The sequence below is a fragment of the Amphibalanus amphitrite genome, unplaced genomic scaffold (assembly GCF_019059575.1).
Source record: "Amphibalanus amphitrite isolate SeventyFive unplaced genomic scaffold, NRLGWU_Aamphi_draft 000375F_arrow, whole genome shotgun sequence".
Classification (NCBI taxonomy): domain Eukaryota; kingdom Metazoa; phylum Arthropoda; class Thecostraca; order Balanomorpha; family Balanidae; genus Amphibalanus; species Amphibalanus amphitrite.
The window spans coordinates 190,864-204,284 of record NW_024881869.1 but is presented as its reverse complement, the minus strand read 5'-3'; the positions used below and the strand labels follow the sequence as shown (position 1 = coordinate 204,284).

The 13,421-nt window shown below is 47.0% G+C and overlaps 1 long non-coding RNA gene across 1 annotated transcript; it reads right to left on the bottom strand.

The window, feature by feature from the left end:
- Positions 1-2,408: 2,408 nt before the first annotated feature.
- On the bottom strand, positions 2,409-3,482 carry LOC122389881. The gene is made up of 2 exons (XR_006258043.1): positions 2,892-3,482; positions 2,409-2,638 (listed from the first exon to the last, which is right to left on the bottom strand). It is a non-coding gene; the product is annotated as an uncharacterized LOC122389881 (long non-coding RNA).
- Positions 3,483-13,421: the final 9,939 nt, after the last annotated feature.

Sequence of the window (13,421 nt, the reverse complement as noted above, 5' to 3'; positions counted from 1 at the left end):
GTTCACTCCTTTGTGGTCACGCGCTGGTTTGATTCCACCGGAAGCTAAACAAGTGTTCATTAGCTTCCATGAATCATCCTTCCTTACTTTACGTCATTCATACATCGCTCGTGACATTGCGGCGAGCAGCCCCGCTGTTCCAGTTCCTTCTCCGGCTGAAGGAGGGACCGAAAATGTCCAATTTTAGTCAGAGCGCCGGCTCGGAGCCGGTGTGAGCTGGTTCAGCTACGCGCCACCGGTACCGGCCGGTGCAGCCGTCTGTTCTGGCCACCGGTGTCGTCAGCCGCTGACCGCCAATTGCGGCGCAGTTGTAAACAGACCACACGAAATCCAAGGTCGGCGCCGCACGCCCATGTGACGTCACACGGGCGTCATCGCCGTCACGCGACACGTGCCGAGCAGTCCCGTACCGACTCGCACGCGCCGAGTTATGAATTCCATGTGACATTGCCCAATGATGGCGGTGAGACTGTTTATTAGGAGCAACCAGGCGCTCCTGCCCAAACAGCACCGACCAGACACGTGTGGCAGCGTTCCAAGAGACTTGAATGTTTTTCATGGCCGGTTTATGATGCTGTGTGCTAACCGCATAGTTTGTGAGCTCGACTTTTGTGAGCTGAATGAGCTACGCATCAAGAATTACGGTGATAGTTCACTGCGGTTGTAAAGCACGTTTCACTTCGCTGTTGATAGCACTGTGTAACGATATGGTGCTATCAAATTCGTAGTAGAATCATATCATGGCCTTTACCTTTAGGCCAATAGCCACTTCCCGGCTCGGGCTCAACTACTGATTCGAAGTTATATACGAGATTTCGGTAGCGGTAATTCGTTGCTTAGCGAATAACCTCTTCTTTAGCGTGTAGTGTAAGCTGATGCCGAATGTACCGTTTACAGCTTATCAAACGTCCATGATTCATGAATGTCTATCTCTATAAAATGCTTCATGCCGTCTGTACAACCAGGCACGTATACACAGGCACCTCTGCTTTTGTGTGAGTACCTTCACTGAATGTTTCATCTCCCGAATTGCTCATCGCCGCTACGAGCGCATACCTACACCTGCACCTGGGACATTTCCTCTGGATTGTTCGCGAACATTCTAAGAACGACAACGCCCATCGTCCACAACCAACTGTCCCCCACTGTTCAGTGTTCACCCTCTACCGTCTCCGTCCACTGTCCACTACACTGAGAAACACTCAAGCCTATCCATGGTTCTCGGAGACCATGCAGGGGTCGTTCTGGTCTTGTATGAGAGCCTCAATTGGGGAGAACTTTGTTTACAGTTGTTGGTCTCCAGTTTGGTAAAGTTCTCAGGTTTTTCCCGTAACGTTCTCGAGTGAGAATGGTGTGCTATCTTGAACGAGAACTTTGCCCGGATAAGATCCTCTTATACTGCGGGATGATCTCCCATGAGAACCTTTACCAGGTCATGAGATCATAAACGAACACAATTCCCGCTCATAATATGATCCTGTATGGTCTCCGAGAACTTAACAACTTAAGAGCGCCGGCTTTCCTGGCACGGCATTCGCGCTCACGACCCATTCCCCCCTCTCCCCTCCCTGTAGAGCGCCAGCTTTTCATGGCACAGCATCCGCGTTCTCGATCCTTCCCATTCCCTCCATGCACAAACAAGGTAAAGAACAGGCATGTATATTTATTGTGTCAGATGTAAAAAACTCACTCTGGAACAGAACATGCGATGCAGTCATTCGATGCGAACATTTTGTTTCAAAAGCTGCCCAAACCCTTTCGCTTGTCGCCCCAGTCAGTACCGACCAGCGTGCTGAGTTTCAACTGTGTCGCTTAGCAAGAGACCATAATATCTCCCGGTGCACGACAGCTCAGTCCCTTTACTTTACTTTTAACACGGAATGCATGAGTGTGCAAAAATGCATGTCAAGCGGCGTTCCCCACGGTCCACAGACTGTGCGAACGATGTACAATTCAAACACTGTTAAGTACAGGCACGTACAATAGTTACACAGGCACAGACATTAAAAAGTTAATACAGGTAAAATGTATGGGCTGGCATGTGAACACTACCGACGGCAGTCCATGTGAGACCGAAGTCTAGCCATAGGAGCGGCGGAGGCGACGACAGCCGGTTGGCCGCTCTAGACAGTTTGCGCAGCTGGTAGCTGCATCTGGCTGGGGAGGAGCTACTCCAGCATGGCAGCCTGCTGACTGCTGAACCATGAGCGCCATCAGACGCTCCAGCTGCTCGTTGTCTCCCATCACCGGTACGAGCGATCCGACACGACGGTGTTAACTTATGTGCGTCTCTGAATCGGTGTCGCGCACAGGGTCAATCTCACTCGCGTACTGGCCACGCATATTATCGATTACACCACTATTTCACTATTTCACTGTGGCCGGACCGTCTCGGCGAACACGCCTCACCTCACCTCGCGGCACTCAGCTGTGTTGACACCAGCGCCGCTCGGACGATACTGACCCTCGGCCGCTCGGCCCGGCCCGGCCGGTCAAGGTCGTTCAAGGTCACGGCTGTCAAGGCGCGACACGCGTGACCCAGGGCCAGGACACAACAGGGACATTTTGGCGTTGTGCCCGATGAGTTGCCTCACTTCGGTGTCCAACATTGAGAGCATCGTCTCTACGGCTTCTTGCTCTGAAAGGGAGAGTAAGACAAATATTAGAGAAACGGCAGAAACGCTTAATTTCTGAGCCATATCCTCAAAGCACACGAATTGGTATTTAAGCAGATTTTGCTAACACTGGCAAACAGATGGCAATCGCAACCTATATCCCAAAAATGGGCAATGGCACACAGATTTTGCCACCTCCCAGATTAAGTAATTACCTTTGCTGTGGTTACTTTCAAGCTGTTAAGTGCACACAAAGAATACAGAAAACAAACTCACCATGAGACGTTCGCGCTGTACGCCAGACACCAACTCGCGAAAGGAACAACCACGCTGCCGGCAGCCTTCGCAGTGCTTTTGAGAAAGGAAGGACCGGAAGCACTGAGGCATTATAGAGATGTTCCTTAGGGATATCCATTTGAATTGGTTTGAACTGTTAAAATCGATAAACATCGTGTCATATAGTAAGGCTCTTTTTCATTAAAAATTATTTCTTCTACTGAAAAATACATGTTTTATTTTTATCAACAATTGCTATTTTCCTAAGCGAAAATGGAATCGCAGCACTTCAAACTGCTCTACTCTTAACACAGCGCCACCTACGCCTTTAGTTTCCTTCTGTGCTGACATCTGTCGTCAAAACACGTCAGCTGCGAGAACTATAAGGAAAAAAGTGAGAAGTTTACCATCCTTTCTGACCGAATGACTGCTGGTTCGAATCTCACCGCAGACCGACTGTTTGCGTTACACGGGTAGCTAGACAACTTCCAGTACTAAACTATCTCGGTCAAGACCAAATCCACTCCTGAAACCGAAGTGGAGACCATGCACAGTTCTCGGGAAAGACCAATTCCTCAAAGCGGCAAAATGGAAACCAAGGTACTCAGGTGAGTACTATCAGTATAAGTTCTAAAATGTGTTTCTCAGTGCAGGATATCCAGCGTCCCGGAATAGCGACCCGGAGGTGACCATGGAAGTCAGTTCATGTGGTGAGCCGCGGCCAAACGACGAATGAATCTGAGGGTCTGTTCCAGTCGCACTTCCTAACACCTCTAAACTCCTCCAAGAGCAAGATAGAGGAGGTTGGAGCAGGGCCCTCCTTGACTTTTAGGGGCTAGAGCTGCCACTGGAACAGGGAAGCAATATTGGAGGAGTTTAGAGGTGTTCGGAAGTGCGACTGGAACAGACCCTGAGTGAGCCGCCGCGTCTGTAGACCAGACAGTAGGCGCTGCGGCCTTGGATGACGTAGTGGAGTTCCAGGAATCCACCGCTACCGCTGTGACGTGGCGGCAGACAGGTGGAACCGAACGTGGCGCGCCTGAGACATGAGTGGCGCAGCTGGCGCCGGTGGAGGGGACACCCCGTGGTCGGCCCGGGCTGGTCCGGTAGGACCCGGCTGGACGATGCGTAGCAGGCGCCGCGTTGCGCGCCTCCTGGCCCTGGTTGCGTCAGCCGGCCGCCCGGGTCACGTGACCCCGGGTGGCTGTGACGTCAGTGTCCCACTCGGAGATGGCGGCGAGGGGTAAACTGTGTACGATTGAGAGACCCGGCAACGTGCGACGGCCAGAGCAGACGTCCGTCTGCAGCCTGGGCGCTTCAATAGTGCGCAGTTGCGACGTGAGGTTGTTGGCTTGGCCTGTTTCTATACGGTAAATATTTCCGCGCGGATGAAATAGTCATTGGGGCCGGTGCACGCTCCCCGTCACGCCAAACATATGTGGTCTTGCATGACACGGACGACGCTGTGCAATTTCGTTTGCAGGGCTGATGACAGTTACCGATGATTTGAAATAAGTTTCCCGAAATAGAATGGTCCAATTGGGTAATAGGTATCAGCATGTCTTTGGGGCAAGCTCGGGTAAGATGTCGTGACTGTGACATGACGGGCAAGACGTCATGTCGTGCTGCGCTTCGTATGTAATGATGAGATTGCCCTAAAACGATTGATATATGGTTATTAGCTGCGTGTGGGCTCCGCTCGCCTTAAGTTGTTGACCGTTTGTATCATATTGGCTAAAAAAATTAGCAACATCTATTTCAAGCGGATTTCGAGACCCTTCCTTCGAGCTTTCGTTGAGCGCCTGGAATTCGTGGACCATCCATCAGTTATTTGGGGATTATATTATATGTAAATTAAACGGAATAAGTAGCGATTCGTTGAAATATGTACCTACCTATTTAGACATCCGTTCGTTCTATTTATTTTGAGTTATATTAGTTTGGTAATGAATAGGGTAATATGGCTGAAAATGGGAAGCTTTGTTTTCTCAGAGAGAACATGCTAATGCACGCAATTAAACTGCATCAAAATTCAAAACGCAAATTTAACCCGCGCGGGGCTGGGTTGTCCAGCCGAACGCGCGGGGCTGGGGGGGGGGTAAATTTTACCCCCCCCCTGTTATCTCCCGAACTAATGGTCCGATTTGGAAAATTCAAACGCCAATCGAAAGATCTCATCACGAACAACTAAAAACATGTACTTAATTTTAAGTTTGAGGTCAAGGTCAAGGTCAGGTCAAGGGTACAAATTGCAAGTTCCTACAGTATCGGCCTTGCACCGTAGTTGCCGAAGAATGGAGTCATGGACTGAGACTGATCGCCCAAAACGTGTTCTTAGGCTACCAAGACAATATTCGTTGCATACAATATCATTCAGAGGTCAAGGTCAAGGTCAGGTCAGGTCAGGTCAGGTCACCAAAAAACAAAATATAGAAAAGGGCATGTGCGACACATGTTTTATGGGTCATTTTACTCATAGAATTCAATAGGCACACTCAATAAGTGATATGGACCACCTCTGGATGAATTTCAGGTCGAGGTCAGGTCAAGGTCAGGTCAAGTGAGGTCAAATTTTGAAGTTGGTTGTTAAGGCCTAAAAAGGTGTCTATCTGATGCAGTTTTTCAAGGCGAATCGAATGGTGCTATTTTTGTTTCCGTACGAGGTCTAGAACTTCCAAAAAAGTCATTTTTCAAAAATTTTGTGTGTCGTGACGTCATAAAATTTTGAATAACTCCCACATTTTTGAACCGATTCTTCTAAAATTTGGTATGTAGGTGCACATAGACCACTTCTCTGACATATATTCCGTTTTTTTTTTTCGATAGACTCAAAATTTTGGATTTTATAATGATTTTCCCAAAAAAGTCAGTTTTTTGAAAAAATTTAGGCAAAATCCAAAATTTTCAAAAAACCGAGATAGCCATTTGATAGACAAAGTAGAATTACGTATATCCTTTTTTTGTTACGTCTTGATTCCTTTAAAAATGAAGATGTTAGCGGCGTTTGAACTTTTGCCGTTTTTGAGGCGAAAATGGCGAACATGACGTCACTAAAACGTCAATTTCTCAAAAATTTTCCGACGGATTTCGCTCAAATTTTCAGGGAACGTGTCAAATTGATGTAAGAAAAGGTACTGAAAGTTTGGCGGCGCTGCGCGCCGCCGTTTTTGAGATATTGCAAAAATTCGCGAGGGGGGGTAAAATTTACCCCCCCCCAGCCCCGCGCGGGTTAACTCTCAATACGATGCGATATAGCTGCGCCGCGCGGCCTGCCTACTGTCTACCGTCCTGTCTGTCACCCGTCTACCGTCCTGTCACCCGCCTACCTTCACGGCACCCGTCTACCATCCTGTCCACCGACTGCCGTCCTGTCCACCGTCTACGTTCTGTCTACCATCTACCGTCCTGTCTACTGTCTACTATCCTGTCTACCGATTGCCGTTCTGTCTACCGTCTACCGTCCTGTCTACTGTCTACTATCCTGTCTACCGACTGCCGTTCTGTCTACCGCCCTGTCTACCGTCTACCGTCTACCGCCCTGTCTATCGTCTACCCTTGCGTCTACCGTCCTGTCTACTGTCTACAATCTACCGTCCTGTTTAGTGTCTACTGTCTTCCCGATCTGCGTGTCTCCGGGCGCCCTCGAGACGGATCGAGTCGTTTTCTGACGTGCTTGATATACGCAGATGGGCAGATGGGCAGGCCGCGTGCACGGAATATTCCCGGGTAAACGCCAGGCCAGACCGGCACTGGCCGTGGCGTAAATACTACGGCTCGAGCGATGGAATGGAGGTCATTGGCCTTGGGGACCGTCTGGATAATTCAATCTTTAATTTTGGTGATTTCTTCATTTTATCCCGGAGTCATGCGGTACTGTAAAAAAAAAACATTTTAATCTTATTAACTTGCATGAACAGAAAACTAACCAGAAGGCAAATTGAAATGTGGTATGGGTATTGGACATCGCACAAGTTTTCCTCATCTGCTAAAAATGGAAATATCATATAGTATGATCTCTTTGGGAACTACCGCTCTGGTTTTAGCTAAGCAGTCCTTCACTGAAGACGGGCCTCCACTGAAGACGGGCCTCCGCCGCATTCCCTGCTGATCCTCTGCATTGGGGTTTACCTCGGAAATTCCGAGCCCCATGCCAATTGGGAACTCGGACTGAGCTGAATGAAAACAGGGGAACATATTGACAGTGGCAGCAATGCATGCACTTTATTTTAACACAAGTAGTATACAAATATAGTTACTAGTTACTACCAAGTACCAACCATGTAGTAAATATGTAAGAAGACTGCAACGCTCAGGTGGAATCGAAGCGAACATTGCTAGTCGCGGTCTCGCTATATTTGACGCTCGTAGCTTAATGGCTGTTATCTATATATTTTAGGCTGGATGACACGGCTTACAATGCTATTAGACTTATTGTTCACCAAAAATGCTTCAAGCTTCCAGTACCTATGTCTCCCTAGACATATGTGCTGTTTTGCAGCACGAAATCATCCCCCCCCCCCCTCCCGATTGCGTCGATCGAGCCCTTGGACTGGGTTCTCCCCCACTCGCTCGTTCACGGAGTCGCCTGCTGATAAAATGCCGCCCTGTCTATCTTCTATCTACATAATGACCGTATCATGCTAGTTTCGCCACTGAAATGGGTGGGAAGAGGATGGACTTTGAACCAGTCACATCCTCACTCCTAACCCATACGGAAGGGCATTATCGGAACGCGTTATCTGAAAAAAAAAACAGCGTACAGAGGGTTACCATGTCGTCAAAAACGGGGATGGCCTCTGTATGCTGCTAAAACTCATGTAGGGGGACGGAGGGGCGTCAAGGGACGAGACCTTCATTGAAACACGTCAGATACGACGAACTTTTAATCGCATACCTATAACCTACTTGACGCACTGGTGCGCAAAACCTTCTATAAAACTACGTCAGTATTGTCTCTGCAGGGCTTATGAAGAAATTCTAATATAATTACCAGTAAAACGCCTTTTGGGCGAAGAACGAGCGAGCGAGATAATGAGCCCTGCACGTGAGGAAGGGCGAGAGGGTGCTTCCAACGGGCTTGCGCAAAGCACCCTTCTAACCGGTCGCTAGCGGTGTGCCAAATTTGAACGCAATCGGCCCAGCCGTTCCTGAGATCTGGAAGCGGCATTCTGTACGTGCGCACGTGCAAACGGGGTCCAAAATGACTTTTGCACGGCACCCTACTAATTGGTCCCCAACCGTGTACCAAATTTGAGCGCAATCGGCCCAGCCGTTCTCGAGATCTGGAAACGCCCCCTGCACGTGCGCACGTGCAGTAGCACCCTAACCGCAACATATGGGAATGCATTGCCTGGTGGGTGCCTACCTGTATGCCAAGTTTCAGCGAAATCGCCCCAGTAATTACCGAGTTACTGAAATGGGAACAAATTTGGCACCTCTTATTGTTGTATTTTGCACGTGCACTGGGGGTGACCCACATGCATCGAGAGTATCCTATTTTGGGTAGAAGGGATGCTGCTACCCTACAAAAATTACCGCAAGTCAATCGCCCAAGCGGCTGCTGAGGTATGAGCCTCTCAAAATCACTACTTTTGCAAAACAGCTTGAACACCCTTGACTTTTCACGTGGCACGTGCCACGACGGTCACTGAGATGTATCAAAAGTAGTCAATTACGGGGTAGAAGGGATGGGACTACCCAACAAAAAAGACCGCAGGCCAATCGGTCCAACGGTTGCTGAGATATAAGCCTCTCAAAAGCGTTACAGGCCGGGCCGGGCCGGGCCGGGCCGGGCCGGGCTGGGCCGGGCCGGGCCGGGCCGCTCATACTGAGATTTTTCCGTTATATTGAAAAGACTCACTTCGCTCGCTGCGCTCGCTCGCTCGTAATCATATTAACCTAAATTATTGGTCTTCTACACAAGCTTACAGTTAACGCTGGCCATGCCTATTACCTATTGCCAATTAATAAGTTTTTCTGGCGTATTGGTTTGCTTTCTTCGTCATCACTAAAGCATGGATGATATAACACTGGATTGGTGTCTCGTGGAAATTAACATTGGGATCCGCGACATTGGGATCAGGTCTGCCATCTAGCGAGAGAATTATCGTAAGTTAGGAGCAAGCCGAGTGAACGCTATCTCTCAGCATTATGACACACGTGGGTGTGGTGTGTTAGTTGACTCGAAGTGCATATTCCCACGAGTTGGAGGTAATCTAACTGGACCTGAGACGACAAAAAATGTCTTAAATGCTTGAAAGCCAAAAACGTCAAGCAGCCTTTAGGTAATAACGAAAATAAAATGCGTAAGACGGTGTGCATTGAAACGCCCAGTCCCATTGGCTTGTACGAGCTCTTATATGGCCATTTACTCACAATGGTACAGCAGTTTGACAATATGGCATACATATTTGGTAGGCTTATTCCTTCTTCTCCGAATTTCGCCCGATTTTCTTCATCTTAGTTAATGTTACGGCACGTGCCACGTGCCAACTTAGGGGTGTCGAAATTGTTCCACATGAAGTAACTCCGCAATGGCTGGGCCCATTATAGTAAAATTTCGTCAATAGTTAGGCACCCAGGGCCAGTGGCCAATGCATTTCCATGTGTCACTATGAGGGTGCTACTGCACGTGCGCACGTGCGGGCTGCCGCTTCCATATCTCAAGAAGGGCTGGGCGGATAACACTCAAACTTGGTACACAAATGTCACATCGATGCTCGCACTGCATTGATCAGTGCTTACATTGGAGTCGTTAGGAAAACGATGAAATGAGATGCGTGGTGTTTATGCCTTTCTGTTCCAGCAGCTGATTGATCCGCAACAGGAGATCCTTGTTTGTGAAGGCTTCGTCTCCCTTTTCCACTCCTTGTTTAAAATAACATTAACAATGTACGAAGAAGATCACACATCAAAGTTGTTTTAGGCGGCTATCTTGGGCCAGGACTGCGGAGTTGTAGTCAGAGCCAGCGGTTCTGTTCCGACTCGGAATCGGTTGATTTTTAAAAGCTGTAACATGTGTTCACTAAAAATTGAGACAAAGTTTATCAGGCTGTATCTTCGGTAAAAATGTACCGATTTAAACAAACGAGGCATTGTTGTAATGCACATTGCATCTGCTGCAAGCCGTAGAGCGTCAACAGATTTGCCTAATCCCCATAGGTCATTTTTTGGACATTTCCTTGGAAGTGTTGTCACAAGCTCTGGCACCAGTGGACCGTGATGTTGGCCAGTTGATGGTGGTAATGAGCAACCAGTTGATATTTTGTATGAAATCGAAAGACACCAACATACGTTATAGCCTTAGGCGAATCACATTAGATACTCATTTGTTAAATTTCAGGCGTGGAAAATGGCTTATCGGGTCTCGTTCCAATGGGAATTTTTACATCGGCCGGGGCCCTCAAGGCGCCCCTTGGTTAGTGTGCTGGCGCGAGGTCGGACCAGAAAATCATCTTCTGGTTACATATGTTGTTCTGCATGAACCTCTAGTGCTTAATAATACACTTGGCTCAAAAAGTATCATATTGCAAAGGACCAGTCTGGAGGAATAAAGTCGAACTGATGATATTCTCTGAAATAACACATACACCACGGCATCCAGCGTTAGCTTGCATGCTGACACTGAAATGGACATTAGCCCTTGTATCATCGATCACATCACAACAGAACACTCCATTGTCTAGTTAATTATCGCCCTTTAACTAAAAACATGATTTTTCTACCTTAAATAGTTTAACCCTTTCCTGCATTTTTTGTCCCTTTTTTGACCATAGCATATTTACTTCTCTGACCTTATGTTGTTCCCAGTCGCTTCGAGAAATCATTTGCGCCGGTTGTAACTCAGCCTAGTCTCAGGTGTGATATATCTTCTTTGCTTAGGCACAGTTAATACCTTACTGATCAGCAGCATTGCGCCGTGAGGTGTCAAAAAGCCCCTCCACGTGCATTTTCGGGGCCCCGACCCTTCCTCAGGACAATATCTTCACAATTACACCACTTCAGCTTTTCGGACTCCCACACCCTCTAGAACTTTCGTCCCACTGTACGGTATGTAACTAATTTTGACATTTTAAGTTTTCATAAGGTATTTGTACGTGCCAAACTCTCCCATTGACGTGCTATTTTGGGAAAGCCTGCCAATGGGCTTTTGGTAGTCCTTGTTTAAAACGACCTCCAACGCCACTGTTTTCATTACATCCGTGAAATTTTATGCTCGGTATGATAAAAACATCCCTTTAATCTCTATGCTAAGTTGCATCGTAATAGCTTGCTTCACTTTTGATATGCAGCCATTCAAAGTTTGTGTCAATTTTTAGTGAACACCCTAAGTCGGAGTATGAGTCGAACGTCACCGAAAAGTCATCGACTCCACAGACTTACCAGGGCTGCAGAGTCGGAGTCTGTGTGAATCGACAGTTCTGCCCGAAGGAGTCGGAGTCGATATTTGGATACCGGAATCGGAGTTGGAGCCAAAGTCACTGAAATTTCATCGACTACGCAGCACTGGTTGGGTCCTTTTCATAGAGCGTCTTGAATGGCATATTGAGCGGCAATGACGTTAGCAATTCCGTTTAACTTTTGCATTAGACTTATAGATAGTACTTACGTTCGTTTTGTTCTTTGATCGGACAATTTGTTTGATTTAGGCCAAGTAAAGACTCATGTGAAAAATAGCGAAAACGACACGTGCTGGCGAAGTCTCCAATAACTCCCTGTTTCACGATTTAATGAGGAAATAACATGGAACTGCTTATCTTATTACTGACCCTGCACATAAATCTATTAATTTCTTCGCTTTTACTGACATATAAAGACATAACCTTTTGAAAAATTGCACAACAAGCCTGCTACTACACCACACTCCCGTGTGTCACAATGCTAATCAGCGGCGTTCACTCGGCTTGCTCCTAACTTACGACAATTCTCCCGCTAGATGGCAGGCCTGAGCTCAATGTCGCCAAAAACAGCGAAGACACCAATCCATTATTATCTCATCCATGACTAAAGATAATAGGCCTGTACACATTCAGCTGCTGTGCTGTTGTCAGCCGAGAATCACTCACACTATTGGCTGAAAAATTGATGACGTTATGTTGCACATGCAACATGACGTCACCTCTCTGCTGCCGGCAGCATGGGCTGACGGGCTGTGCTGCTACGAGAAAGCAAGTGCAGAGATGCCGAGCCGTCAGCAAAAGCCATAAATGACGCATTTAGACACTGGTAGTGGCGCATGAAAGCAAATCACGTGCCAGATTTTTATTGAGCACTGCAGATAAATGAAATTTGGACACCATGTTGGCGCTATTCACATATATTTGGTTTCATAATTAATTGTCGATACAAGAAAAATACTTATTACTTTCGCACATTGTCAGTAAATATTTTGATAATATATCTAACTGCTTAAGTATTGTATTAATAAAGAACATGAAGATGAGACGAAATATTTGTTTACAACGCCATATTTGTAAACAGTCAGCCAGTGCTGACATTTCTCATCAGCCAATGTATACAGTTCCGTCAGCCAGAAGCGGTGGGCGGAGCCTATTTCAGCTGACAACAGCACAACAGCTGAATGTGTACAGGCCTAATGATGAATCACCTTTGTGTCTTCGCACGTGTCTTCGAGATCGCTAACCGGACATTTTTTAGCTTCGCGCGGTACGGGCGCGGTGAGGGGCTTCCTTCCACGTAGTGTGTGGCTAAACTGCACCTAGTTGGCTGCCCGCAAATAATTACAACACTCAACGTTTGTCTTGTGCTATTCTATGTCTTTTTTTTTACTCTTCCGATGTAATTCTTATAAGGCACGCTTTTGTTTCCGAATAGGTACGTTTTGATGCTAAACAAATATTGGTCCGATACAATTAAATAGCTCTAATTTTCAATGATGAATTATATCTTTGAAAGAGAAATTATATCCCTGGGATTTTCACCTCCGCAGAGATCGCATTCACCGCGTTGAACACTGCACCAATGTTGTGTGTGTGTGTGTGCAGTTCATTTTGGCGCCTTGCGCAAGCCTGAAGTCTGGCTCTTCTTCAGTGATAGAGACTGAGTTAAGGAAAAATGCAAATATTTATGAGACTGTACGGCGTGTGACATTTCATTATTTATATGCTGAGATATTCGAAGTTGAAGGATTATGTGTTGAATTAGCACGTGCTATCTAGTTTTAATGCTATGCTCGGTCGGACAAATATATGAGCAGTGATCGCTATGCACTCAACGTGTTTGTAGTATTAGTTAAATACCGAATACTTACCGATTCATCCTAGCCACTTTGGCTGCTATATCCTACATGGCGCGGTCGGTATAATTTCGTATAATGGCTAATGCTCCCACCTTCATCGCTTTGACCGATGCACAGTTTCAAGCGTTACTTTCCAGAGGAGGTGAACCACTATCGGTTCCAGTCAGGGCAAACATACCGCGTCCCCAGATAGGCCTAGACTTCACTGACGAGGACTGGCGGTTATTTAATTTTCAATGGGACCGGTACAAGGCTACAGCTAGTATAACGCA